The sequence below is a fragment of the Perissodus microlepis genome, chromosome 18 (assembly GCF_051167445.1).
Source record: "Perissodus microlepis isolate ML-2025 ecotype Zambia chromosome 18, ASM5116744v1, whole genome shotgun sequence".
Lineage (NCBI taxonomy): Eukaryota > Metazoa > Chordata > Actinopteri > Cichliformes > Cichlidae > Perissodus > Perissodus microlepis.
This window is the reverse complement of record NC_140478.1, coordinates 56,338-80,469: the sequence shown is the minus strand read 5'-3', so window position 1 is coordinate 80,469 and position 24,132 is coordinate 56,338. Positions and strand designations below refer to the sequence as shown.

The 24,132-nt window shown below is 44.9% G+C and overlaps 2 long non-coding RNA genes across 2 annotated transcripts; one reads left to right on the top strand and one right to left on the bottom strand.

The window, feature by feature from the left end:
* Positions 1 to 73: 73 nt before the first annotated feature.
* LOC146366349 (uncharacterized) lies at positions 74 to 4,739 on the bottom strand. The gene is made up of 2 exons (XR_014797567.1): positions 1,707 to 4,739; positions 74 to 1,496 (listed from the first exon to the last, which is right to left on the bottom strand). It is a non-coding gene; the product is annotated as an uncharacterized LOC146366349 (long non-coding RNA).
* Positions 4,740 to 6,152: 1,413 nt separating this feature from the next.
* On the top strand, positions 6,153 to 14,233 carry LOC146366348 (uncharacterized). The gene is made up of 3 exons (XR_014797570.1): positions 6,153 to 6,323; positions 13,184 to 13,271; positions 13,375 to 14,233. It is a non-coding gene; the product is annotated as an uncharacterized LOC146366348 (long non-coding RNA).
* Positions 14,234 to 24,132: the final 9,899 nt, after the last annotated feature.

Below are 24,132 nucleotides of genomic sequence, written 5' to 3'. Positions count from 1 at the left end.
GCGGGGGCAGACCGTGTGGAGAGTGTGTGTGGTGGACCCAGGCGCGAACACAGGCGAGGAGACGGGAGTGAACTTAAACTGAAAGCGAGCCTTTATTTGGGCTGATGCAGAAGGGAGTAGACAAAACATAACAGGGACAGAGACTGCAACTAACCAAAAACCTAAACTGGAAAAACACTAACCTGACTGAAAGGCATAACTATGATCACTGTGAACAGAATGCTGTGCAGATGCATGGAAGCTGTGAACCAAGTGGCGTGACGAAAGAGACATGAACATGACCTGCACGGAACCTCATCGTGCGGCTGCATGAAAAACAACAAACCAAATGGCAAACATGAACTGCACAGAATCCTGAAAAACACTTAACTTGACCAGGGGGGAAGTACACAGACGACGCGACACAGACTGTATGAAACACAGAGACTAAATACACATGAGGGGTGATCAGGGGAAGTGGCCACACATGGGAGCACAGCTGACACACATGAACCTAACGACAGGACAGGAGAAGTGAAACTGAATACACTGACATTGAATACAGACTTTCAAAGTAAAACAGAAAACATGGAGATTAGACATGACATGAACTTGACAAACAAAGAAAACTTGGACATGAAACATGGCAGAATGTAACTAGATAAACCGAAATGAAACTAGACTAAAAAGAATAACAAAACACCAAGAAACTCAGAATACTGGGTCACATGACCCAGGGCCATGACAATACGGAGGTGTTATCAGCTCAGTATTGAACAAGAAATATTAATGCTTCAAATTATTTGTCCTAAAGGATGCAAGCTGTACAGAGTACTGCACATGTGACTTTGTGAACATACCTCATTAAATATAATTCGGACAGTTTTTTAACCTGAATGTTTGCAACAAACAAAAAATATACAGAGTCAGTGCTAAAAAAATAATCAGAGGAAAAAATTAACATTTTAACTTAAGCTGCCAAGCGGAAGTAGTTGGTTTCAGTACATAAGTATCGGGCTTTGCTATTTAATCCGTAGCTATTGACTAATGAGGGGTTACTGAAGTGCCAGGTTTTTAAAAGTTGGCGTTAATGTCCTTCCACATGTGGAAAGCGACAGAAAACATGCTGCTGTTTGCACATATTTAATAATCAGCTCTGCACAGGAGCAGAAGCAGAGTCCAGCCTGTTGCTCTTACAGTATAATACTCATAATAAAAGTACAGTAACCGTGGTCAGTCACTGAGCAGCCCGGTGCGTTTCTCTTGATTTCTTTAGTCAGGGTAAATTCATTCACCTGCACGGGTTAGCTAAACGACCTTTACAAAACAAGTTTCCCCGACAGCCGAGTGCTCACCTAAGGACCTAAGTTACGGATTAGCTTACACACACATTTAACTTACCGAAAATAATACGGTGGGGCCTCAGGTCCTCCTGTCTGGTAGTCCAATTTACTGAAGAACACCTCAGGCTGTCACTTTGAAATAGCCGGTAATGTAAACGCTGGACCTCTCAGCATCTGCCATTCCCGAACAGACACATGCAAGTTTGTCCGTGACCGCAGCCGCGTTGTACATTTATTTCAGTTTCAATATTTTTTTCGGTTTCATTTCAAGGTGGCATCGTTCTGATCCCATACACACACAAATCCTGATTTACAAGTACAAAATATTTATGACCACAATTTGAGCCCATATACTCTCTCTACCACAGCTGCCTTTGAACTTGCCTGGGCCAGGTCTGAGTCCAGCTTTGCTACTCCTGCCAGGTCACATGACACAGGGGTGTGCTCTGATGTCAGCAGGCAGGTCAGTGGAGCCCTCTGGTGATGGATATATGGCAGTGAAACAGGAGGAGGCCTGAGAACAGACAGCAGGCTTAACTAGCAGGACAAAGTAGCATGTAGTACTTGAAGGAGTCATCACAGCCAATCAGCTCTCAGGAAAATGGAACATCACATAAATATTTCTCTTCTTTGATTTTCATCAATGTATTTCCTTTGATAGATTTTCCGTCAACACTTCTGCTTGATTAGAAGCTTCCTGTCACTCTACAATAAAACAATGTAAAGGCTGCGCTCTCTGCCCTCCCACTAGCTGACACAAGTAAACTGTGCTAAGATGCCCTACATGGACTAAGGTTCTTGGCCACACACATATAGATTTGCTTGGCTGTAGAAATCCATGCCATGAAGCTCCCAGCGCACATTTTTGATGCTTCTGTCTGTGGCAGAGCAGGTTTGGAGCTCTGCAGAGTAGGGCTGCCACGAGTAGTCGACTAGTCACGATTACGTCGACTATCAAAATCGTCGACGACTGATTTAATAGTCGACGTGTCGTTTGAAGCTTTGTAAGATCCCAAAAGACGCAGGAATAAGTAGTAGGATTTAAGAGTGTAATAACGGACTGAAACAGAAGATGGCAGCACTGCATGTACAAGGATGCCGGCTGCCGTTAAACCCCGAAGAAGAAGAAGTAGCTCTGTCCCACAATTCATAGCGCAGCCCAGCTCAGTTTCCAACAACGGCGGCAGCTAGTTAGTTTTAATATTACTGTTATTATTCTTTCTGGGTCACAAAATAAACGTTTAACATATTTTCAGGCGAGAATGTAGCTGTGTAAACCTCAAATATCTGCTCAGTTTATCAAGACACCACATATTTTCAAAAGCGCTCCGACGTTTTCAGAGACGTCTGTTACCCACTAGCTCAATAGTTAGCCGGGGGCAATGCTCACTAGAGCCCGTGAGAACACCGGACTCCCGGCAAATCGTTTTCAAACCCACCACCGTCTTTCGCTACTCAGGTTAAACATGATATATAAGTCATTTAGATAACTTAAAAATGTCATCGTTTGGCTTCTTTAATATTTTATTTGTTCCTGAGTAAATCGGTTTGGCTGAGATTAAAGTTATAGTTTTTACACAGCTGAATAAACGTCAAGCAGACAACTGATTATCAGAAGTGTGAGATGCTCGAGAATTTACTCCGGTGTCCTGTTATATTTTAGATAGCAAGGAGTTTATTAAACTTCACCGAAACAATCTGCAAATTTCATTAAAATTTAACAAACTATCATCTTGTCTTTATTTTTAGTTAGCACAGACCTTAAACACTTAAAGCTGTAAGCTAATGATAGTTAGATGCATGCTGGTGCAATAAGCTGTACTTTTACGTCCAATGGATGATGATCTGATTAGTCGACTAATCGCAAAAATAATCGGTGACTAGTCGACTATCAAAATAATCGTTTGTGGCAGCCCTACTGCAGAGCCTTGGTGACTTTTACTGACTATGCACCCCTACCCATTTATTATGAACTAACAGCACAACGGTTTGTGCTTTTTTCTATAATACACATGTATGATTTAGATTTGTACTTATGTGGCAGCTATTTACTGACCTGACAAAGTTATTTTCCATGAAAACTAAAAGTGGTGAAATTCTCAGAAAATGAATGAGACGTGCATGTAATTTGACATATTTTGTTGTTTTGTGTGTGTGTGTTTGTCTGTGTGAAGTTTTGATGTGTATGTGAAAAACACAATTTTGAAAACACTGGAAAAAGACCTCAAGACATGTTTTCCTTTACTTTCTATGAAACAAAAATTCCCACCAAGGCTTTTCAGTGTGAAATTTAGTGTATAGAAAATACCTGTGCCAGGTTGTCTCCATCTAGTGGTGAACATGGCCTCACCACTACATCAGGTGAGCTTTTCACTGTGCACAGTGACACAAAAGTCATTTAACAATTTTAAAAAGCAATGTTACAGATTCAGTAAGAACTGAAGTTTATCATAATCCTTCAAGTTTCACTCAGTAACAGCAGCTTTTTAATATTATTGACTATATTTTAGAGTCACATTTATATGAAATGTCAAACAATCACAGAGTGACACTGAACTAAACAATCAATGCCATGTGAGTTGTTCTTGTTTGTTCTTTATCTCGGATTTATTGTAAGCAGCGGGAGTAAAAGCTAAAGAAAAATAGTAAAGATATGAATGAATCTCTGCTCTTACAGCTTTTATTGTGCCATAATGTCTGCTTTGAAACTGTCCTCTTGCTCGTCTTTTGGATGCTCACCTCTTCTTCATCTTTCCTGTTCCTTCCACCAAACTGCTGCACTCTCGTTCTCTGTGTTACCGGCACCAGACCTAGGGGAATCTGGACCGGCAGCAAGCGGCACACAGGCTAGAGAGCACTGCGTAGCCAAATATGAGCAAACTGTGGATTAATAGAGAGGACACCGAAGTTAGCGTCTTGCTCAGGCCGGAGCTCATTTATTTCTGCAACATATACACAATACAAATGCATTCTTCCCATAAAATAACAGAGTTCATAAACAAAAATAAAGTTACAAAAAGCATTCTCTCAAAAGCAAAATAAATACAAACTAATTCAAAATGACTTTACATACTCACAACTTAAACAAAACACTCACGGTTAAAGCATAACAACATACCAAAATAACCCATCTCACATTCACACAACCTTTCCCCACATTCGCGCCATATACGCTATTACTTTTGAACATGGCGTCCCCTGAACGCAACACAACATGGCGGCAGACGACTGCAAACGTTGTTTCACCAACGAAAAGCTTTCCCCTTAATACATGTACTCAGTACTGCTTGGCTAACACTAAAACAAACACTACAACACATTTTCTGAAGCCGCAGGTTGCGACTGTCATAGCATATACTTATAGTGCGATGTAGCATTATAGCATTATGCCGATGATACACTAATACTCATTACAACAAAATACCACAAAACAACATCATCACTCTCATCTCAAAATATAGCCGAACAGTTGTTACTCAACTTACATGACATTTAGAACCAGTTCGGTAACATAAAAGTTTGTTTGTCAGTACCTGTGGATTAATAGAGAGGACACCGAAGTTAGCGTCTTGCTCAGGCCGGAGCTCATTTATTCCTGAGCTGCGCATGCACAGAGCCTATAGCTAGAGTCTCTCTGGTAGTTCCACAGCAATGCAAGAGCACCATCTACTGGCATAATGAAGTATAACCATGGTCTGGCAACACATAACAATGTCAAAATAAGTCACAATAATAAACAAAAAATAAGGGGGTAATTGGTTTTCTTACAAAAATAAACATGTAGCTTTTTCAACCTGCTACATCTGCTCTCGCCTCCTCTTCTGGTTATAATTAGAATGCAGTCAGCATGTGCCAAACAAACTCCCCCCAAATCTATCATGTTTGATATGATGATGACGTTTTTAACATCTTATTTATGCACTTGTTGGGTGGGAAAGAGTAAACAAAGATGGGGCATAGAAGCAGAACTGAGTCCTACGTGTGGAGGGACAGTAACTGTGTGTGTATATGTAAGCATTTAAACACTGCAGAGAGTCAAATTAACAGTAACACTATTTTGTCTAAGTCCGCCATTGTAGAAATTCATTTCACCGAAACAATAACATGGCGCACAATGTGACAATAAACGTATAAAACACAAATTCTTACCTAGCAGGAGAATAAATAATCAGTATTTTAAGGCTACTGCGTGTATAGATATCACTGCTGGCTCACATAAGCTAGCTCTGAGACCCGCCAAAGTTTACGCCACAGTTGACTGTCGCGAAAGAGTCGTAAATCACCGGCATTGTAAAACTTAAAATGATTCCAGGGCATGTTATAAAACACCCAATAGATGTACTGGATATTAAACGGTATCAAACGACTAAATGAACACAGGGTTACAATTACATGCTCACATCGTCACATCGAGAGTTTATTCATTAATCATCAGAGTTCAACAATGTTACATCCAGTTGAAAACAGCTTCACTAACGCCAGCAAAACAGGCTAACAGTATATAAGAGCACAAAAACAGCCGTGCTTATCGACAGCTCGACATATCCTCAACAACTCACCTCAGTATGGCTGCCATCGGTCACCTTTTAACTCCGTTTTACAGCCTCTTCCAGAAATTGAACGCGTTCGCGGTGCACTATACACATATGCAGCATATTTATTTTACTTGGTTTTAGAGTTGGAGTATTTACATATTGATCTGAAATATTTTGCTGCTGAGCAGCAGAGCTCCAAAGCGTCCCCCTGTAACCATGGTTACGCAGATTCGTTCCGACTGGCACGTCACAGAGGAGAACCTGTTTCAAACATCAACCTGGAATCAGTTTGAAAAGTTTTCCGTTGAGATCCGGAGCTCGACTTCCTGGCACCCCGGGATAAGATGAGTTGCTGTGTTTTTCACGGAGAAAAAATAATTAACATGGAATAACGTCAGTGTTAGATGAAAAAAAAAAAGATGCAAGCAGAAGAGGACAGCAGATTGAGAAGAGATTTCTTCAAACGGTAAGGAGCTTCTAACAAGTGATATCTGATAAGCTTAAAACTTAAATCTTAAATCTAATGTCCAGATTCATGCTAAACTTTTCTGATTACTCCGTGAATCTGTTCATGTTTTGAATCGGGTAATTTCATGGTGAGAAATGTCTTTGACAAAAAAATGCAGGATTAATTACAGGGAGTGCAGAATTATTAGGCAAATGAGTATTTTGTCCACTTCATCCTCTTCATGCATGTTGTCTTACTCCAAGCTGTATAGGCTCAAAAGCCTACTACCAATTAAGCATATTAGGTGATGTGCATCTCTGTAATAAGAAGGGGTGTGGTCTAATGACATCAACACCCTATATCAGGTGTGCATAATTATTAGGCAACGTCCTTTCCTTTGGCAAAATGGGTCAAAAGAAGGACTTGACAGGCTCAGAAAAGTCAAAAATAGTGAGATATCTTGCGGAGGGATGCAGCAGTCTCAAAATTGCAAAGCTTCTGAAGCGTGATCATCGAACAATCAAGCGTTTCATTCAAAATAGTCAACAGGGTCGCAAGAAGCGTGTGGAAAAACCAAGGCGCAAAATAACTGCCCATGAACTGAGAAAAGTCAAGCGTGCAGCTGCCAAGATGCCACTTGCCACCAGTTTGGCCATATTTCAGAGCTGCAACATCACTGGAGTGCCCAAAAGCACAAGGTGTGCAATACTCAGAGACATGGCCAAGGTAAGAAAGGCTGAAAGACGACCACCACTGAACAAGACACACAAGCTGAAACGTCAAGACTGGGCCAAGAAATATCTCAAGACTGGTTTTTCTAAGGTTTTATGGACTGATGAAATGAGAGTGAGTCTTGATGGGCCAGATGGATGGGCCCGTGGCTGGATTGGTAAAGGGCAGAGAGCTCCAGTCCGACTCAGACGCCAGCAAGGTGGAGGTGGAGTACTGGTTTGGGCTGGTATCATCAAAGATGAGCTTGTGGGGCCTTTTCGGGTTGAGGATGGAGTCAAGCTCAACTCCCAGTCCTACTGCCAGTTTCTGGAAGACACCTTCTTCAAGCAGTGGTACAGGAAGAAGTCTGCATCCTTCAAGAAAAACATGATTTTCATGCAGGACAATCAGTGTTGGTCAAGTTACTTGAAAAAAGTAATCAGTAACTAATTACTGATTACTTCCCCAAAAAAGTAATCCCGTTACTTTACTGATTACTTATTTTTAAAAGTAATTAATTACTTAGTTACTTAGTTACTTTTTAAAAACACGATTTACAACCTGAATAGGTGATAAAGCAATAGATCTTTCAGCCCAATTCTATTTTTTCTACATAATCCATCATACAAAATGTAATCAAATGGAAAAGTCCCTTTTTAAAACTTGTTTTATTAGTTTTAATCTTTTAACTTTATGCATCAAGCAAAAATTTAATTATATGCAACTAGGGCTGCCATGATTAGTCGACTAGTCACGATTACGTCGACTATCAAAATCGTCGACGACTGATTTAATAGTCGACACGTCGTTTGAAGCTTTGTAAGATCCCAAAAGACGCAGGAATTAGTAGGATTTAAGAGTGTAATAACGGACTGAAACAGAAGATGGCAGCACTGCATGTACAAGGATGCCAGCTGCCGTTAAACGCCGAAGAAGAAGAAACTGTGTCCCAGAATTCATAGCGCGGCCCTGCTCAGTTTCCAACAATGGCGGCAGCTAGTTAGTTTTAATGTTAACTCTTATTATTCTTTCCGGGCCACAAAATAAACGTTTAACATATTTTCAGACGAGAATGTAACTGTGTAAACCTCAAATATCTGCTCAGTTTATCAAGACACCACATATTTTCAAAAGCACTCCGACGTTTTCAGAGACGTCTGTTACCCACTAGCTCGTTAGCTAGCCGGGGGCAAGGCTCACTAGAGCGTTTTCAAACCCACCGCCGTCTTTCGCTACTCAGGTTAAACATGATATATAAGTCACTTAGATAACTTAAAAATGTTATTGTTTGGCATTTTTCAGTATTTTATTTGTTCCTGAGTAAATCGGTTTCGGCTGAGATTAAAGTTATAGTTTTTACACAGCTGAATAAACGTTAAGCAGACAACTGATTATCAGAAGTGTGAAATGCTCGAGAATATACTCCGGTGTCCTGTTATATTTTAGATAGCAAGGAGCAGACGGCTGAGTTTATTAAACTCCACCGAAACAATCTGCAAACTTCATTAAAATTTAATAAACTATCATGTCTTTATTTTTAGTTAGCACATACTTTAAACACTTAAAGCTGTAAGCTAATGATAGTTATATAAGAGCAGATGCATGCTGGTGCAATAAGCTGTATGTTTTACGTTCAATGGATGCATGATCTGATTAATCAACTAATCGCAAAAATAATCGGTGACTAGTCGACTATCAAAATAATCGTTTGTGGCAGCCCTATATGCAACATTCTCTGACTGGAAGAAATTTGTTTAATATTTAAACCTATTTTCTGCACATTCCAGCACATAATTTTTTTTTTTGTGTGTTTACACTCACTCTTTCAAATAGATGCAAGTAAAACACAGCAGAAAATAAATAAAATCAAAGACTAGCGGTCCTTTTGCTCTATTTTCACCTGTAAAGCAGGAGTTGGGTAGGCGGAGGTTTACCCTGGTGCAGGTGTGCCGCGGCAGTCAGTGGAAGAATCCGCGAGTTTCTCTGTGAGTTTCCCATTACGTCGTTGCGCACTCGGTGCTTGCTTGGAAGTTTAGGGGTTTTTTCGCTGTAAAAAGAAGTTTTCTTCCCACGCACAATGGACGCTAATGTTTTTGTCACTTTTTATGGAATCAAACTCAAAGTAAGGTCAGTACTTCCACGCTTTAAACGCTGCACGCTCATACTCTCTCCCGCACTCGATATGTGATCCATTGTTGATCTGCACACAGCTGTTGTCACGAACGTCGCACTTGCTTACGTCACTGTCATGAGACATTCTCGCAAAAAATCACGGTTTAAGTAACGCAGTAACGCAGCGTTCCTACGGGAAAGTAACGGTAATCTAATTACCGTTTTTGCAATAGTAATCCCTTACTTTACTCGTTACTTGAAAAAAGTAATCGGATTACAGTAACCCGTTACAAGTAACGCGTTAATGTAATCCGATCCCATCTCTGAGGACAATGCTCCATCACACGCGTCCAAGTACTCCACAGCGTGGCTGGCAAGAAAGGGCAGGGCTCGCAAAATCGCTAGCCCGACGTCCCGGGGCTAGTGATATTTCCAGTCGGGCTACCAAAATCTATCTCAGCCCTGCCCGTCGGGCTATCATAGGAAGTAAAAATATATGACAATGCCTTTGCTTTCTTTCGCAAATGTAGCTGAGTAATTAGCTGAGTCCTCATCAAAGAACAGTGCTCTTTAATGAATGCAGCACATAACTTTACATCGTAGAGGTAACAGGGAGACATATCGAGACAATTTCCCGACTGCACTTTCCTCTTATTTCACGACACCACCCTCTAGTGGTGCAATATGGTATAGTCAGACAGGACACAACATCACTCACTAGCTTACTCTTCAAACGTGGCACGTGAAATCTCCCGCAGCAAGCTTAAACGTGCTAGAGGTTGACTGCGCAGAGAATTTAAAAAAAAAAAATCTCTGGCATGTGTAAAGACAGATGGATTTACGCAGGTATTTTAGTTCTGCTGAGCCAAAAAAGACAGGTCAGGATGAAGAAGGGACAGGCAAAGAAAGGCCTACCACAAAGCGGAAAAGTTATGATAAATCAGATTACGAGGCAAAAAGAAAGCGCAGTTTTTTGGATTCATGGACAAAAGAATTTCTGTGGCTGGAATATGACAAGGTAAATAACATGATGTTCTGCCGGGTGTGTCGTGAGTTTCCCTCTATTGCTGAGTCGACAAGCGCCTTTGTTACTGGGACCAGTAATTTTAGGAAAGACCCCATCAGAACTCATGAGAAATCTCTGCATCACAAGAAATGCATTGGTGCTCAGTCTGCAGCATCTGTCCCAGAACAAACACCAATTGCAAAAACCATACTAAAAATAAACCAAGCACAACAAGAAGTCCTGAAAAAGCTGTTTAGAACTGCGTACTATGTTGCAAAGAGTGAACTACCACTGGCAAAATTTAGCAGTCTTTGCAAACTTCAGAAAGCAAATGGCCTAGATCTTGGTTCCACTTACCTCAATGACCATGCTTGCAGAGAGTTTATTGGAGCAATAGCACAAACTTCAAGAGACCAGATTGAAAAGGAAATTCAAGAAAGCAGGTTCTTATCCATTCTTGCAGATGGCAGTACAGACACTGGTATAATAGAACAGGAGTTGGTTCACGTCAGGTATGTGAGGGATAATGGTGACATAGCCACATACATGATCAAATGTCAGCCAGTCAAGAGTGCAAATGCTGCAGGTATTTTAGAGGCTATTGATGAAGCAGTGAACACCATGGGTATCAGAGAGGACACATGGAAAAAGAAAGTAGTGTGTGCAAATTTTGATGGTGCTGCAGTGATGATGGGTGAGAAAACAGGAGTAGCTGGGAGACTGAAACAGAGGATACCCCACATCATAACAATCCACTGTGTGGCACACAAACTAGAGCTAGCCGTGCTGGATAGCGTGAAAGGCTGTGAGTACCTGGTGAAATTTGAAGATACACTGAAAACCATCTTTAAGATGTACTACTATTCCCCAAAGAAGCGAAGAGAGCTGACAGAAATAAGTGAACTGCTAAATGAGAGGCTGGCACATTTCAGTGGGCTGAAGAGCACACGGTGGCTTCCAAGCCGGCTGAGATGTCTAAAGGCTGTGGAAAAAAAATTACACTCCCACTGTTGTTCATATGGAGAACATGGCAGAAGGAAGTGATGTCAAAGCCGAGGATGCAGCCAAGGCTAAGGGGGTGGTGCAGGAGATGAAGACTGAGAAATTTGTTCGCTTCCTGCATTTCATGTTGGACTACAGTACCATCTTATCCAAGTGCTCTACTGATTTTCAGCATGATAACCTAAACATCACACGAACAAATCAGTTAGTTGAGAGCACAACATCACGCTTACTCAGCCTAAAAACAAAACCAGGAGAATATCAGAAAACCTTGGACACAAAGTTCACAGCGAACCAGGATGGTAGCATTTGCTACTGTGGAACTCAGCTAACAAAAAGTCAGCGACCTGCTAGAAGAGGTGAGGGAACAGACAAAGACACCTTTGGTGCAGAGATCCAGAAGATTATTGACAACACAGTCAAGTACATGGACAACAGATTTAAAAATCTCCATGAAAAGCCTCTCTCTTGTTTCAAGGTTTTTGACCTTTCCACTCTTCCCTACCCCAGAGAAGAACTAGCAAATTATGGGGATGAAGAGGTGGATTATCTTGTCACACATTTTGCCTGTTTGCTAGATGCAGAAGAGAAAGAGAAAATTCCACAAGAATGGATGGATCTAAAAGTGTGGCTTGCAGAACGCCGGGGTCGCAAAGTAGATTGCTTGTACAGAGATCTCCTCTCTGAGAATCCAGAACATCTCTCTCATATCTTGTTGCTGGTGAAATTAATGCTGACACTTAGTCCATCGACAGCCATCTGTGAGAGAGGATTTTCTTGCATGAACCGAGTGAAGACAACACATCGTACCTCTCCACACCCTGAAACACTGAATGACTGCATGCAACTCTCCATTAATGGGGAAACAGTTGAATCTTTTTGCCCTGACAAGTCGATTCGTTTCTGGATGTTTTCTGGAAAAGGTTCAAGACACCTGGATCATAAAACCCCGACAAGAACAAAGAGCAGTGAAATGGAGGGCAATGCACAGGAAGAGAAAGCTGATGAAGGAGATGCTATGCCCTCAATGTCGAGTGGCATTTTCTCATCCGAGACTTCAGTGGAAATTTCAGATTCAGGATCTGACACAGACTAATTCATGTTCTACACAGTTCTAACAAGTTCACAGAAAATTCTGTTTAATTAGAACCAGATATTTGAGTTGATTGTAATGTTTACACAGTTGTTGTAATTTGTGTTTTAACAATTTTTTGATTGATGTTTTGTTTCCTTTACAATATTATACAATAAAAATAATCTTTTTTTATTCGGGCTACTCAAATTTATTTCGGGCTACCAAAAACTAAAGAGTGCCTGCCCGAAGGGCTACCAGGGATTTTAAAATTTTGCGAGCCCTGAAGGGTATAAAAGAAGAAAAACTAATGACATGGCCTCCTTGTTCACCTGATCTGAACCCCATTGAGAACCTGTGGTCCATCATCAAATGTGAGATTTACAAGGAGGGAAAACAGTATACCTCGCTGAACAGTGTCTGGGAGGCTGTGGTTGCTGCTGCACGCAATGTTGATGGTGAACAGATCAAAACACTGACAGAATCCATGGATGGCAGGCTTTTGAGTGTCCTTGCAAAGAAAGGTGGCTATATTGGTCGCTGATTTGTTTTTGTTTTGTTTTTGAATGTCAGAAATGTATATTTGTGAATGTGGAGATATTATATTGGTTTCACTGGTAAAAATAAATAATTGAAATGGGTATATATTTGTTTTTTGTTAAGTTGCCTAATAATTATGCACAGTAATAGTCACCTGCACACACAGATATCCCCCTAAAATAGCTAAAACTAAAAACAAACTGAAAACTACTTCCAAAAACATTCAGCTTTGATATTAATGAGTTTTTTGGGTTCATTGAGAACATGGTTGTTGTTCAATAATAAAATTATTCCTCAAAAATACAACTTGCCTAATAATTCTGCACTCCCTGTACTGTCTGACTGGCTTTTGGAGACTCAGATTTGAAGCCAAACAGAAAAATCAATCACTGAATGTTTTCTAACAGTAAATATTTTTCTAACATTTGTTTCCAGTTTCTGTCTTTTCATGTGTTGTCCCTTAATCTGAACTGGAACCAAATGAAGCAGAGTGTAATCACCTCCTACGAGCCATCCTGTCACAGTGAGTGGAAGCTGCAGTATAATATACTGGCTCTTTGTGATTTACAATGTGAGCTATTCATGGTGGCCTAAAACAAACTGTGTGCATGCTCTTGTTGTTAAAGGGAATCATCCTGCAAAGCCACAAGTCAGCGTCACCTCTGTTTCCTGCTTGTCCAAAGTGAACCGTGATGAAAAGATCAATTCATACAGAAGTGAAGCAGCAGGATCAGTCATGGATGCACGAGTTTGTTTGTTTTGTGGAACCACAAGGGAGCCTGGAGTGACTGGAGCTCCACTGGATCATCACCAGTAGGAACTTGCCTAATTATTCTGCACTCCCTGTAATAGCTGTATATGACTGCTAGGTTAGGACGTGGTGAGGCGCAAATACTTAAGAGAGAGAGATTTTGCTCTGATAGAAATCTTTATTAATATTTATTTGAAATCTTTTCCTCCATAAGATTGTGGGCAAAGTCAATAAATTGTCTCCTGGCTTTCAGGTCCCCCTGAGCCAAATTTACAGTTTTTGCAATTAAGAAAAGAAAAAAAGATTTAAGGTGAAACAAATTTTTTCAATTCATGGAATGATGACATTATCACTCATTCCATATTGTTCCTAAAGGTTGCAGTCCTGACATATGTGTGCAAGCATTGCCACGGCTGGATTTCTTGGAATTTGGTTTCTGAGGTGGAGTTTATCTGTGGATGTGTGAAAATGTATGTGCATTCATGTGTGCCTGCATGGAGATCTGAAGTTGGCTGGTAGGGTGGACCTCTGCGCATAACCACATGTGTGTGCAAGCATTGCCACGGCTGGATTTCTTGGAATTTGGTTTCTTTGGTGTGAGTGTATCTGTGGATGTGTGCGAATGTACGTGCGTTCATGTGTGCCTGCGTGGAGATCTGAGGTTGGCTGGTAGGGTGGACCTCTGCGCATAATCACATGTGTGTGCAATCAGAGCCACGTCTGGATTTCTTGGAATGTGGATTCTTTGGTGTGAGTGTATCTGTGGATGTACGTGCGAATGTACGTGCGTTCATGTGTGCCTGCGTGGAGATCTGAGGTTGGCTGGTAGGGTGGACCTCTGCGCATAATCACATGTGTGTGCAATCAGAGCCACGTCTGGATTTCTTGGAATGTGGATTCTTTGGTGTGAGTGTATCTGTGGATGTACGTGCGAATGTACGTGCGTTCATGTGTGCCTGCGTGGAGATCTGAGGTTGGCTGGTAGGGTGGACCTCTGCGCATAATCACATGTGTGTGCAATCAGAGCCACGTCTGGATTTCTTGGAATGTGGATTCTTTGGTGTGAGTGTATCTGTGGATGTGTGCGAATGTACGTGCGTTCATGTGTGCCTGCGTGGAGATCTGAGGTTGGCTGGTAGGGTGGACCTCTGCGCATAATCACATGTGTGTGCAATCAGAGCCACGTCTGGATTTCTTGGAATGTGGATTCTTTGGTGTGAGTGTATCTGTGGATGTGTGCGAATGTACGTGCGTTCATGTGTGCCTGCGTGGAGATCTGAGGTTGGCTGGTAGGGTGGACCTCTGCGCATAATCACATGTGTGTGCAATCAGAGCCACGTCTGGATTTCTTGGAATGTGGATTCTTTGGTGTGAGTGTATCTGTGGATGTGTGCGAATGTACGTGCGTTCATGTGTGCCTGCGTGGAGATCTGAGGTTGGCTGGTAGGGTGGACCTCTGCGCATAATCACATGTGTGTGCAATCAGAGCCACGTCTGGATTTCTTGGAATGTGGATTCTTTGGTGTGAGTGTATCTGTGGATGTACGTGCGAATGTACGTGCGTTCATGTGTGCCTGCGTGGAGATCTGAGGTTGGCTGGTAGGGTGGACCTCTGCGCATAATCACATGTGTGTGCAATCAGAGCCACGTCTGGATTTCTTGGAATGTGGATTCTTTGGTGTGAGTGTATCTGTGGATGTACGTGCGAATGTACGTGCGTTCATGTGTGCCTGCGTGGAGATCTGAGGTTGGCTGGTAGGGTGGACCTCTGCGCATAATCACATGTGTGTGCAATCAGAGCCACGTCTGGATTTCTTGGAATGTGGATTCTTTGGTGTGAGTGTATCTGTGGATGTGTGCGAATGTACGTGCGTTCATGTGTGCCTGCGTGGAGATCTGAGGTTGGCTGGTAGGGTGGACCTCTGCGCATAATCACATGTGTGTGCAATCAGAGCCACGTCTGGATTTCTTGGAATGTGGATTCTTTGGTGTGAGTGTATCTGTGGATGTGTGCGAATGTACGTGCGTTCATGTGTGCCTGCGTGGAGATCTGAGGTTGGCTGGTAGGGTGGACCTCTGCGCATAATCACATGTGTGTGCAATCAGAGCCACGTCTGGATTTCTTGGAATGTGGATTCTTTGGTGTGAGTGTATCTGTGGATGTGTGCGAATGTACGTGCGTTCATGTGTGCCTGCGTGGAGATCTGAGGTTGGCTGGTAGGGTGGACCTCTGCGCATAATCACATGTGTGTGCAATCAGAGCCACGTCTGGATTTCTTGGAATGTGGATTCTTTGGTGTGAGTGTATCTGTGGATGTACGTGCGAATGTACGTGCGTTCATGTGTGCCTGCGTGGAGATCTGAGGTTGGCTGGTAGGGTGGACCTCTGCGCATAATCACATGTGTGTGCAATCAGAGCCACGTCTGGATTTCTTGGAATGTGGATTCTTTGGTGTGAGTGTATCTGTGGATGTACGTGCGAATGTACGTGCGTTCATGTGTGCCTGCGTGGAGATCTGAGGTTGGCTGGTAGGGTGGACCTCTGCGCATAATCACATGTGTGTGCAATCAGAGCCACGTCTGGATTTCTTGGAATGTGGATTCTTTGGTGTGAGTGTATCTGTGGATGTACGTGCGAATGTACGTGCGTTCATGTGTGCCTGCGTGGAGATCTGAGGTTGGCTGGTAGGGTGGACCTCTGCGCATAATCACATGTGTGTGCAATCAGAGCCACGTCTGGATTTCTTGGAATGTGGATTCTTTGGTGTGAGTGTATCTGTGGATGTACGTGCGAATGTACGTGCGTTCATGTGTGCCTGCGTGGAGATCTGAGGTTGGCTGGTAGGGTGGACCTCTGCGCATAATCACATGTGTGTGCAATCAGAGCCACGTCTGGATTTCTTGGAATGTGGATTCTTTGGTGTGAGTGTATCTGTGGATGTGTGCGAATGTACGTGCGTTCATGTGTGCCTGCGTGGAGATCTGAGGTTGGCTGGTAGGGTGGACCTCTGCGCATAATCACATGTGTGTGCAATCAGAGCCACGTCTGGATTTCTTGGAATGTGGATTCTTTGGTGTGAGTGTATCTGTGGATGTACGTGCGAATGTACGTGCGTTCATGTGTGCCTGCGTGGAGATCTGAGGTTGGCTGGTAGGGTGGACCTCTGCGCATAATCACATGTGTGTGCAATCAGAGCCACGTCTGGATTTCTTGGAATGTGGATTCTTTGGTGTGAGTGTATCTGTGGATGTGTGCGAATGTACGTGCGTTCATGTGTGCCTGCGTGGAGATCTGAGGTTGGCTGGTAGGGTGGACCTCTGCGCATAATCACATGTGTGTGCAATCAGAGCCACGTCTGGATTTCTTGGAATGTGGATTCTTTGGTGTGAGTGTATCTGTGGATGTACGTGCGAATGTACGTGCGTTCATGTGTGCCTGCGTGGAGATCTGAGGTTGGCTGGTAGGGTGGACCTCTGCGCATAATCACATGTGTGTGCAATCAGAGCCACGTCTGGATTTCTTGGAATGTGGATTCTTTGGTGTGAGTGTATCTGTGGATGTGTGCGAATGTACGTGCGTTCATGTGTGCCTGCGTGGAGATCTGAGGTTGGCTGGTAGGGTGGACCTCTGCGCATAATCACATGTGTGTGCAATCAGAGCCACGTCTGGATTTCTTGGAATGTGGATTCTTTGGTGTGAGTGTATCTGTGGATGTACGTGCGAATGTACGTGCGTTCATGTGTGCCTGCGTGGAGATCTGAGGTTGGCTGGTAGGGTGGACCTCTGCGCATAATCACATGTGTGTGCAATCAGAGCCACGTCTGGATTTCTTGGAATGTGGATTCTTTGGTGTGAGTGTATCTGTGGATGTGTGCGAATGTACGTGCGTTCATGTGTGCCTGCGTGGAGATCTGAGGTTGGCTGGTAGGGTGGACCTCTGCGCATAATCACATGTGTGTGCAATCAGAGCCACGTCTGGATTTCTTGGAATGTGGATTCTTTGGTGTGAGTGTATCTGTGGATGTACGTGCGAATGTACGTGCGTTCATGTGTGTCTGCGTGGAGATCTGAGGTTGGCTGGTAGGGTGGACCTCTGCGCATAATCACATGTGTGTGCAATCAGAGCCACGTCTGGATTTCTTGGAATGTGGACTCTTTGGTGTGAGTGTATCTGTGGATGTACGTGCGAATGTACGTGCGTTCATGTGTGCCTGCGTGGAGATCTGAGGTTGGCTGGTAGGGTGGACCTCTGCGCATAATCACATGTGTGTGCAATCAGAGCCACGTCTGGATTTCTTGGAATGTGGATTCTTTGGTGTGAGTGTATCTGTGGATGTACGTGCGAATGTACGTGCGTTCATGTGTGCCTGCGTGGAGATCTGAGGTTGGCTGGTAGGGTGGACCTCTGCGCATAATCACATGTGTGTGCAATCAGAGCCACGTCTGGATTTCTTGGAATGTGGATTCTTTGGTGTGAGTGTATCTGTGGATGTACGTGCGAATGTACGTGCGTTCATGTGTGCCTGCGTGGAGATCTGAGGTTGGCTGGTAGGGTGGACCTCTGCGCATAATCACATGTGTGTGCAATCAGAGCCACGTCTGGATTTCTTGGAATGTGGATTCTTTGGTGTGAGTGTATCTGTGGATGTACGTGCGAATGTACGTGCGTTCATGTGTGCCTGCGTGGAGATCTGAGGTTGGCTGGTAGGGTGGACCTCTGCGCATAATCACATGTGTGTGCAATCAGAGCCACGTCTGGATTTCTTGGAATGTGGATTCTTTGGTGTGAGTGTATCTGTGGATGTGTGCGAATGTACGTGCGTTCATGTGTGCTTGCGTGGAGATCTGAGGTTGGCTGGTAGGGTGGACCTCTGCGCATAATCACATGTGTGTGCAATCAGAGCCACGTCTGGATTTCTTGGAATGTGGATTCTTTGGTGTGAGTGTATCTGTGGATGTGTGCGAATGTACGTGCGTTCATGTGTGCCTGCGTGGAGATCTGAGGTTGGCTGGTAGGGTGGACCTCTGCGCATAATCACATGTGTGCGCAATCAGAGCCACGTCTGGATTTCTTGGAATGTGGATTCTTTGGTGTGAGTGTATCTGTGGATGTACGTGCGAATGTACGTGCGTTCATGTGTGCCTGCGTGGAGATCTGAGGTTGGCTGGTAGGGTGGACCTCTGCGCATAATCACATGTGTGTGCAATCAGAGCCACGTCTGGATTTCTTGGAATGTGGATTCTTTGGTGTGAGTGTATCTGTGGATGTACGTGCGAATGTACGTGCGTTCATGTGTGCCTGCGTGGAGATCTGAGGTTGGCTGGTAGGGTGGACCTCTGCGCATAATCACATGTGTGTGCAATCAGAGCCACGTCTGGATTTCTTGGAATGTGGATTCTTTGGTGTGAGTGTATCTGTGGATGTGTGCGAATGTACGTGCGTTCATGTGTGCCTGCGTGGAGATCTGAGGTTGGCTGGTAGGGTGGACCTCTGCGCATAATCACATGTGTGTGCAATCAGAGCCACGTCTGGATTTCTTGGAATGTGGATTCTTTGGTGTGAGTGTATCTGTGGATGTGTGCGAATGTACGTGCGTTCATGTGTGCCTGCGTGGAGATCTGAGGTTGGCTGGTAGGGTGGACCTCTGCGCATAATCACATGTGTGTGCAATCAGAGCCACGTCTGGATTTCTTGGAATGTGGATTCTTTGGTGTGAGTGTATCTGTGGATGTACGTGCGAATGTACGTGCGTTCATGTGTGCCTGCGTGGAGATCTGAGGTTGGCTGGTAGGGTGGACCTCTGCGCATAATCACATGTGTGTGCAATCAGAGCCACGTCTGGATTTCTTGGAATGTGGATTCTTTGGTGTGAGTGTATCTGTGGATGTACGTGCGAATGTACGTGCGTTCATGTGTGCCTGCGTGGAGATCTGAGGTTGGCTGGTAGGGTGGACCTCTGCGCATAATCACATGTGTGTGCAATCAGAGCCACGTCTGGATTTCTTGGAATGTGGATTCTTTGGTGTGAGTGTATCTGTGGATGTACGTGCGAATGTACGTGCGTTCATGTGTGCCTGCGTGGAGATCTGAGGTTGGCTGGTAGGGTGGACCTCTGCGCATAATCACATGTGTGTGCAATCAGAGCCACGTCTGGATTTCTTGGAATGTGGATTCTTTGGTGTGAGTGTATCTGTGGATGTACGTGCGAATGTACGTGCGTTCATGTGTGCCTGCGTGGAGATCTGAGGTTGGCTGGTAGGGTGGACCTCTGCGCATAATCACATGTGTGTGCAATCAGAGCCACGTCTGGATTTCTTGGAATGTGGATTCTTTGGTGTGAGTGTATCTGTGGATGTCGTGCGAATGTACGTGCGTTCATGTGTGCCTGCGTGGAGATCTGAGGTTGGCTGGTAGGGTGGACCTCTGCGCATAATCACATGTGTGTGCAATCAGAGCCACGTCTGGATTTCTTGGAATGTGGATTCTTTGGTGTGAGTGTATCTGTGGATGTACGTGCGAATGTACGTGCGTTCATGTGTGCCTGCGTGGAGATCTGAGGTTGGCTGGTAGGGTGGACCTCTGCGCATAATCACATGTGTGTGCAATCAGAGCCACGTCTGGATTTCTTGGAATGTGGATTCTTTGGTGTGAGTGTATCTGTGGATGTGTGCGAATGTACGTGCGTTCATGTGTGCCTGCGTGGAGATCTGAGGTTGGCTGGTAGGGTGGACCTCTGCGCATAATCACATGTGTGTGCAATCAGAGCCACGTCTGGATTTCTTGGAATGTGGATTCTTTGGTGTGAGTGTATCTGTGGATGTTGTGCGAATGTACGTGCGTTCATGTGTGCCTGCGTGGAGATCTGAGGTTGGCTGGTAGGGTGGACCTCTGCGCATAATCACATGTGTGTGCAATCAGAGCCACGTCTGGATTTCTTGGAATGTGGATTCTTTGGTGTGAGTGTATCTGTGGATGTACGTGCGAATGTACGTGCGTTCATGTGTGCCTGCGTGGAGATCTGAGGTTGGCTGGTAGGGTGGACCTCTGCGCATAATCACATGTGTGTGCAATCAGAGCCACGTCTGGATTTCTTGGAATGTGGATTCTTTGGTGTGAGTGTATCTGTGGATGTACGTGCGAATGTACGTGCGTTCATGTGTGCCTGCGTGGAGATCTGAGGTTGGCTGGTAGGGTGGACCTCTGCGCATAATCACATGTGTGTGCAATCAGAGCCACGTCTGGATTTCTTGGAATGTGGATTCTTTGGTGTGAGTGTATCTGTGGATGTACGTGCGAATGTACGTGCGTTCATGTGTGCCTGCGTGGAGATCTGAGGTTGGCTGGTAGGGTGGACCTCTGCGCATAATCACATGTGTGTGCAATCAGAGCCACGTCTGGATTTCTTGGAATGTGGATTCTTTGGTGTGAGTGTATCTGTGGATGTACGTGCGAATGTACGTGCGTTCATGTGTGCCTGCGTGGAGATCTGAGGTTGGCTGGTAGGGTGGACCTCTGCGCATAATCACATGTGTGTGCAATCAGAGCCACGTCTGGATTTCTTGGAATGTGGATTCTTTGGTGTGAGTGTATCTGTGGATGTACGTGCGAATGTACGTGCGTTCATGTGTGCCTGCGTGGAGATCTGAGGTTGGCTGGTAGGGTGGACCTCTGCGCATAATCACATGTGTGTGCAATCAGAGCCACGTCTGGATTTCTTGGAATGTGGATTCTTTGGTGTGAGTGTATCTGTGGATGTACGTGCGAATGTACGTGCGTTCATGTGTGCCTGCGTGGAGATCTGAGGTTGGCTGGTAGGGTGGACCTCTGCGCATAATCACATGTGTGTGCAATCAGAGCCACGTCTGGATTTCTTGGAATGTGGATTCTTTGGTGTGAGTGTATCTGTGGATGTACGTGCGAATGTACGTGCGTTCATGTGTGCCTGCGTGGAGATCTGAGGTTGGCTGGTAGGGTGGACCTCTGCGCATAATCACATGTGTGTGCAATCAGAGCCACGTCTGGATTTCTTGGAATGTGGATTCTTTGGTGTGAGTGTATCTGTGGATGTACGTGCGAATGTACGTGCGTTCATGTGTGCCTGCGTGGAGATCTGAGGTTGGCTGGTAGGGTGGACCTCTGCGCATAATCACATGTGTGTGCAATCAGAGCCACGTCTGGATTTCTTGGAATGTGGATTCTTTGGTGTGAGTGTATCTGTGGATGTACGTGCGAATGTACGTGCGTTCATGTGTGCCTGCGTGGAGATCTGAGGTTGGCTGGTAGGGTGGACCTCTGCGCATAATCACATGTGTGTGCAATCAGAGCCACGTCTGGATTTCTTGGAATGTGGATTCTTTGGTGTGAGTGTATCTGTGGATGTACGTGCGAATGTACGTGCGTTCATGTGTGCCTGCGTGGAGATCTGAGGTTGGCTGGTAGGGTGGACCTCTGCGCATAATCACATGTGTGTGCAATCAGAGCCACGTCTGGATTTCTTGGAATGTGGATTCTTTGGTGTGAGTGTATCTGTGGATGTACGTGCGAATGTACGTGCGTTCATGTGTGCCTGCGTGGAGATCTGAGGTTGGCTGGTAGGGTGGACCTCTGCGCATAATCACATGTGTGTGCAATCAGAGCCACGTCTGGATTTCTTGGAATGTGGATTCTTTGGTGTGAGTGTATCTGTGGATGTACGTGCGAATGTACGTGCGTTCATGTGTGCCTGCGTGGAGATCTGAGGTTGGCTGGTAGGGTGGACCTCTGCGCATAATCACATGTGTGTGCAATCAGAGCCACGTCTGGATTTCTTGGAATGTGGATTCTTTGGTGTGAGTGTATCTGTGGATGTACGTGCGAATGTACGTGCGTTCATGTGTGCCTGCGTGGAGATCTGAGGTTGGCTGGTAGGGTGGACCTCTGCGCATAATCACATGTGTGTGCAATCAGAGCCACGTCTGGATTTCTTGGAATGTGGATTCTTTGGTGTGAGTGTATCTGTGGATGTACGTGCGAATGTACGTGCGTTCATGTGTGCCTGCGTGGAGATCTGAGGTTGGCTGGTAGGGTGGACCTCTGCGCATAATCACATGTGTGTGCAATCAGAGCCACGTCTGGATTTCTTGGAATGTGGATTCTTTGGTGTGAGTGTATCTGTGGATGTACGTGCGAATGTACGTGCGTTCATGTGTGCCTGCGTGGAGATCTGAGGTTGGCTGGTAGGGTGGACCTCTGCGCATAATCACATGTGTGTGCAATCAGAGCCACGTCTGGATTTCTTGGAATGTGGATTCTTTGGTGTGAGTGTATCTGTGGATGTACGTGCGAATGTACGTGCGTTCATGTGTGCCTGCGTGGAGATCTGAGGTTGGCTGGTAGGGTGGACCTCTGCGCATAATCACATGTGTGTGCAATCAGAGCCACGTCTGGATTTCTTGGAATGTGGATTCTTTGGTGTGAGTGTATCTGTGGATGTACGTGCGAATGTACGTGCGTTCATGTGTGCCTGCGTGGAGATCTGAGGTTGGCTGGTAGGGTGGACCTCTGCGCATAATCACATGTGTGTGCAATCAGAGCCACGTCTGGATTTCTTGGAATGTGGATTCTTTGGTGTGAGTGTATCTGTGGATGTACGTGCGAATGTACGTGCGTTCATGTGTGCCTGCGTGGAGATCTGAGGTTGGCTGGTAGGGTGGACCTCTGCGCATAATCACATGTGTGTGCAATCAGAGCCACGTCTGGATTTCTTGGAATGTGGATTCTTTGGTGTGAGTGTATCTGTGGATGTACGTGCGAATGTACGTGCGTTCATGTGTGCCTGCGTGGAGATCTGAGGTTGGCTGGTAGGGTGGACCTCTGCGCATAATCACATGTGTGTGCAATCAGAGCCACGTCTGGATTTCTTGGAATGTGGATTCTTTGGTGTGAGTGTATCTGTGGATGTACGTGCGAATGTACGTGCGTTCATGTGTGCCTGCGTGGAGATCTGAGGTTGGCTGGTAGGGTGGACCTCTGCGCATAATCACATGTGTGTGCAATCAGAGCCACGTCTGGATTTCTTGGAATGTGGATTCTTTGGTGTGAGTGTATCTGTGGATGTACGTGCGAATGTACGTGCGTTCATGTGTGCCTGCGTGGAGATCTGAGGTTGGCTGGTAGGGTGGACCTCTGCGCATAATCACATGTGTGTGCAATCAGAGCCACGTCTGGATTTCTTGGAATGTGGATTCTTTGGTGTGAGTGTATCTGTGGATGTACGTGCGAATGTACGTGCGTTCATGTGTGCCTGCGTGGAGATCTGAGGTTGGCTGGTAGGGTGGACCTCTGCGCATAATCACATGTGTGTGCAATCAGAGCCACGTCTGGATTTCTTGGAATGTGGATTCTTTGGTGTGAGTGTATCTGTGGATGTACGTGCGAATGTACGTGCGTTCATGTGTGCCTGCGTGGAGATCTGAGGTTGGCTGGTAGGGTGGACCTCTGCGCATAATCACATGTGTGTGCAATCAGAGCCACGTCTGGATTTCTTGGAATGTGGATTCTTTGGTGTGAGTGTATCTGTGGATGTACGTGCGAATGTACGTGCGTTCATGTGTGCCTGCGTGGAGATCTGAGGTTGGCTGGTAGGGTGGACC